This window comes from Nannospalax galili, unplaced genomic scaffold (assembly GCF_000622305.1).
Source record: "Nannospalax galili isolate Female #2095 unplaced genomic scaffold, S.galili_v1.0 scaffold1623, whole genome shotgun sequence".
Lineage (NCBI taxonomy): Eukaryota > Metazoa > Chordata > Mammalia > Rodentia > Spalacidae > Nannospalax > Nannospalax galili.
Window position 1 is genome coordinate 1,122,549 of NW_008349082.1, and position 5,991 is coordinate 1,128,539.

Genomic DNA, 5,991 nt, shown 5'->3' on the forward strand with positions numbered 1-5,991 from the left:
ACTAAAATGGCTCCTAAAATCTTTGGTTAACAGGCAGAATCTGCTTATCTTGTCTTCGGAGATCAGAGGAAAGGCAGGTTGCCTCTTAGAAGAGTCTGCTTCCCTTGACTTCAAAGGCCAAGGTGCTTATCAGCTCAATTCCCTTTTTTTCAGACTTGAGAACTCCAAAGTCCGTGGGACCCTGTTGGAGAGGTGGGAGGCTGCTGCTGTTTTGAAACCCTAATACTTACAATGGGCTCAACTATATCCCCGTTCTTAGGCTGGTAACAGACCTTTCTAAACCATCTGAATTAATGCTCTTTGTATACTAATGGTCTTCACATTTTTCTTTCACTCTAATAGGCAGTTTTCTATCACTGACTCTGATGGATAAAACAGACTTTTCTTGCTCATCCCTTGTTCCTCTTGAAACAAATTCCTGAACAAAACCCTTTCTGGTGGAATATCTGGTATTTGGATATCTTTCATCATTTTGTTGTCCTGCATGATAAGTTTTTATTAGATTTTACTGCTTGCTCTATACTTTTCTACTGTAGCCCTGGAGCCCCCAAATGTATCTTCTTCCAACATGGGATGTTTGATTCAGAGACACTGTAACTTAAATCAAGTTTGAAACTCAAGTTATTTCCCCCCGATACCATTCCCATCTCAACCATTTCTTCTCTGGCTCAGTCATCTCAGTGATGCTCTACCTGCTCAGTAGTCAAGTGAACCATCTCTTTTCTTGACTGTCATTCTCAAGAGAAGATAAACCCTCATGTGATTGCCATTACAAAAGGCCTTTCTGCCTTGTCTGGAAGTGTAGCCTTGTTCTGGTGTTGGCAGAGGCTGGTGTTTCTGCCTCATGGCCCCAGCCTGTCCCAGGTTTAGATTCGCAACTCTCTAGACCATCCACTGCTCTTATTAAATTGCTGGAGGACTCCACTATCCACACCATCAGATATAGGACCTAATGAAATGACATGTGCTGCTGGATCAAGGTCTCCTCCCACCAGTTTTAAAGGTTAGATCTGCATTAGGTGCTCCCTTTGGATGTTGGTACCGAGGCCACTCACGATTGGTGTTTGCTGGAGCTGGGTGCTGTGCACGAGACTGCAACATTTCTTGATAACCCTTTCTTGCCATTCATTGATAGCTGATGTGAGCTTTTTCATTCTTATCCTCTCTTGTTCTGCTTATTGCTGGTTCCAATGATTTGCGGCAAGTTGGGATGACATGGGCACATTAAGAATCTTAAACTGCTGTTTTCTTGTTAACATGACAAATGGCATCCTGTCTACAGACTCCGCCTCTCCTTCCCCCCACCAAGTGGGGGCCCTTTCCTCAGCTGGCTTTTGAGATGCAAAGGAATAGCAACATCAAGTTGGTGCACTTTAACAGATTCGCCACTTTGTTGCTGAAGGTTTTCTAGCATCATTTTATCCAGAGCTTGAATGAAGTCCTCATCCTCTACACAAGGAACATGCTTAAGGCCACCTCCTTTAATCATTACCTCAGTATTTTCCTCATCAGTTTCATTCTCCTCATTGGAATCGGTGAGGTAATCTGTATTCTCTTCTTCCTCTTCTTCTCCCTCATCATCGTTATCAGAACCTTCCTCTTCTTCTGGCTCTGTTACGCCCAGATCTCGTGACCCCCAATGACCACCAAGGAGTCCAGAGTGTATGCAGCAGCAAAGAGCCTTTATTCGGGCTTAAGTTCAGGCCCTCAGATTTCACCAACACAATGGATCCATACTGAGAGCCCCGAACCAGGGTGGGGAAAGCTTTTTATAGGGAGTTTTGGTGAAGCCCAGACATGCCAGATGCACTTTAAAATGACTGGATGGTCCTATGTTCTGAGTACAGGGAGGATTCTTATTGGTAGGAGCTGTTTTTAGGGCATTGGAATGTGCTGACTGTTATCTGTAGGGCCAGAAGTTTCTGTTTCTACCTTTTAAGGCTTTTTATATGCCCAGGCTTGCTTAATCTATGGCTTTCTGGGGGAGGCGGGTAGCAACTGGAGATTTACAGCATGCCTGGGCTTGTCCGGGCTTTCCTGAAACAGCTAGCCAAAATGGAGTCAGTGTATTCTGACTCTTGCATTTTGACCCTTCATTCCCTCATAGAGTTATGGCAGGAGTTAAATATTTAAACCAAGCAAATTACAGAAGTAGAAAGAAGCAGTTAGACGAGTCAGAGTCCCACAGCTCATTTACTTCACTTTCATTTCCAGATTGTTCCTCTGTTTCAGCTCCTCCTCCTTCTTCTTCTTCATCCTCCTCGAGATTTTCCCCTTCTGTCATAGTCTTTGGACTCTTTGTCATTTACTAGGCCTAGTTTTATTAAGAATTCTCATTCCAAGTCTTGTACCTGCCTGATGGATTCTTCCAGAGAATTACAGAGTTTGATCTTTGGTCTTAGCAGTTCTAGTGTATCACTGCTCATGTAAGCTCTATCAATAGGAAATGGGCGGTCTTTTCTTCCACCAAACATAACACTGAAAATATACAAGGAAACAGTCAAGTTTTCGTTTACTGGAACCTCTGTTGAAGTATTGCCCCCAGGTATCCAAAATAGTGCACACTAGTCTAATTCTGAACAGATGCTCAGGAGGGTCCAGTGAACTTGGAGAACCATCAGGGTTGACACCAAATGAAGTAAAAGAATAAAGAGTTCTGAAAATAACAGCTGATTCCACCATTCTGTGGTTGTAAAGTTCCCCTAAGAACTTGGCACTACTGATACGTCTCTGGTTAAATTTAGATTGATTAACCTCTATTTCCAATCGAATATCTTCTAAAACTCCATCCACAGCATGGGTCCCAACATCCTCTTGGGAGAGCACCAGTCCTGCTAAGAGGTTGGCTACACAATGAATACTATTATATTTCACATTCCAGATGTTTATCACACAACAAATAACATAGTCTTTCACTTCTTGGTCCTGCCATGGCAACTTTCGCATCTGTCTCAAAACCTTCTCAGTGGTAACCTTAGAGAGATCCTTGTACAAAAGTTTCCAGACATATTCTTGGAGAGGAGGACGCTTCTTTTTTAGTGTCTTTTCAGCTGGAGGCGGATTGCAGTAGCAATATGCATTTTCTACCATTGTAACATATCGTGTATCAAGATGCATTGCTGGCTTCTTTCTCATCATTTGCTCCAAAAGCACACTAGTCCTCAGGTGTGATTCTGGAGCTCTGAAAAGAAACCATCCACAGGTCTCCAGTAGAGTACATGCCATTTCAATACGGTGATGAGAAAAGTCTGATGGAAGCATCTTTAAACAATGAAACGTATCATTTTTTTGTGAACATCTTAAACTTGGTTAGTTCTCCAATAAAACGGACAGTTTTATTCTTTGTTTCAATGTTGATCTGGTCCTTTTTTTTCACATTTGAAATCTGAAATCCCCCTCATCATGGAACAAAGCTCCTCTGCTACATCAGACATGCAGGGGTGCAATGTAACAACCAATCTGGCATAAAGTGGTAGCAAATCCAACGTTTGTCTAGGGACTATGAAGAGTGCCTTACCAGCTTCTTCCTGTTTGCCTTTGTATTCTTGTTCATGGGAAAATCCATTGCTGCCTTGTCAATCAGATCTCGGTTGATACAGTTGGGCAACTGCTGCAGGAACGCATCTCCTATGAGTTTGAGGTGAGATCCAGTGCTGGCTTCTTCATCTTCTTGTTCTTGTTCATCAAGGAGCTTCTTTAGAAGATCTTCAGCTTCATCTCCACCTTCTAATTCCAATGCATCATCATTAACTTCTAGATTCTCCAACTCAAGTTCCAAATCGGGACTTAATACTTCCTTATTATCCTTTGGTTCCTTTGCCTCTCTGGCATCATCTTTGTTAAAATCTTTGTTCTGACAACTTTTTTCATTGTCCTTAAACAAGATGGCTGGAGCAAATGCTTTCAAGTCAATGGGGTTTTCATAAAAATTCTGAGCATCTTCACCTTCCCAGATGCTACCTTCTAAGTCATATTCTCCAGGTTTATATCAAGCTCAGGTCCATGCTCTATAATAAACTAAACTTCTGGTGTTGGTTTGTCCTGAGGAAGATCTGGCATATTTTCATCCAAAAGGTCTGCTGAAGATTGAGAACTTGCCAGCAACTTCTGATAAGACATTGCAAATTCTTCATACGATCTTCACTTAGCTCGCCTTTAGAATGTAGAATATGCCTGTTTTGTCTCTTGGTATTCTGGAGCTCCCTGTAGTCCCTTTTCAGGTGTTTGGTTAAAGACATAAAGTGCTCTTTTAAGAGATTCTGGAAGGGTTGTTGTTTCTCTGGACTAATTATCTCACTAGGAGGGAAACTCAAACTTCTCTGCAGCACTCTTTACTTTTCTTGGTACAAGTCCAGCAATATCACCTCCACAGTGGTGGCAGAAACTAATCACAGAAACATGAGTGTGGGATTCTCGATCAGTATTAATACTTTTTAGCTGTTCATAGATTAAAGAAAGACCTTCCTCTTTAGTGAAAATTCCCACTATTGTCAATTCCACAATGAAACACAAGTCATTTCTTAGCTTGGTAATGTTAGGTGTTTTCTCCTCTCTCCTTGCTTCGAAATGTTTCTTCCACACCTGAAGAAGTGAGGGGGCAAAGCCAGCATATCACTGGTGAAAGAGCGGGCAGAGGTGCACAGCACAGTTCACATCAGAGATTTTAAATTTTGCTTCCACAATGGAAGCTACAGCTTCTGCAATGTATTTGCTTAAATTCAGGCCATTCAAACCATGGGACAAGGAGTCTCTGTTGTTCCGTAATAGTTTTTAGCTTCTTTACAAAAGCAGTGTTTTTCTTTAAGCTCGAGTCTAGGCGGCTAAAGGAATTTTCCTCTGGTCGGTTGTCTGGAGCACTGTGATTTTTGGTACGGAGCTCCTTCCTTAAGGGATGTCGTTCCCAAGCTTCCTGGTGAAGCTGAAGGGATTCTTCTTTCTCTTCAACTGAGCAGCTTTCTCCTGCTGCTGCTGCTTTGCCTGTTCCTCTTGCTTTTTCCGTTCTTCCTCTTCGTGTTTCTTCTTTTCCTCGTCCTCTTTTTTCTTTAGTTCTTCCTCTTCCTTCACCTTTTCTTCTTCGTTGTTCTCGCGCTCCTCGTCTTCCTTTTTTCTCTTATCTTCTTCCAGCTTCTTCTTGTCTTCAGGGACCTTACTGACCTCCTCGGCAGTGATCTTGAGATCGCCTTTTGGTCTTGCTGCTCCCTGGCCGCCTTTCACTGCAGTCTTTTCCCTTGTTGCTTAGGAAGGATTCCTTTTCGTCCATACTTGCTGACTTCTTACTCTCAGCTGGCATCATGGGATCCAGACCAATCTCGGGCCTGTTGTCAACTTTAGCCCCGGGTTTCCCAGCACCAACTCCAGCGCTCAATAAAATGTTTTAATTTAGAAAAGCTGACAGGTAATTTGGTGCATGGAGTTATTTGGGCACTTGAATAAATAGTTCCAAATGCTTCCCCAAAATTTGTTGCAATGATTTTTATTCCCACTGGCAGAGGAGCTGGAGAAAGGATATTGAAGTGGTTAATAAAGCTCTCTCTATTGTTGAGCAAGGGGAGACAGAATATTTTGGCTTCTTTTTTGTGTTTGTTTTGGAGGCTGAATTAAGGGCCTCATACATGCAAGGCAAGCTTTATCACTGAGCTATATTCCCAGCCTATCACAAGGAACAGCTTGGGAAGACAGAACTTGTTTTGGAGCCTGGTGCAGATGTTATCTTTAGGTAAAATAAGGTATCTTAGCATAGACTGTAGGCCATAGGTAGAGCACTTGCCTAGCATGTGAAAGGCCCTGGGCTCTGTTGCTAGGACCTTAAAAAGAAAGAGAAAGATGTTCTTTAAAGGTAGAAGCAATTCTGACAAATGTAAAGCTTAAGTGTAAATTCCAGAAAGGTAAGAGGTTTGTTGTTCAGCATTATAAAAACAAAAAAGTACTCCCTTACCCATCCCACCCCCAGAAAAGCAAAACAGAGAAGGTCTTAAATTAGAGCAGTTTCCA

The 5,991-nt window shown here is 42.3% G+C and overlaps 1 pseudogene; it reads right to left on the minus strand.

The window, feature by feature from the left end:
- Positions 1–975: 975 nt before the first annotated feature.
- Positions 976–5,357, minus strand: LOC103744632 (annotated as a pseudogene).
- Positions 5,358–5,991: the final 634 nt, after the last annotated feature.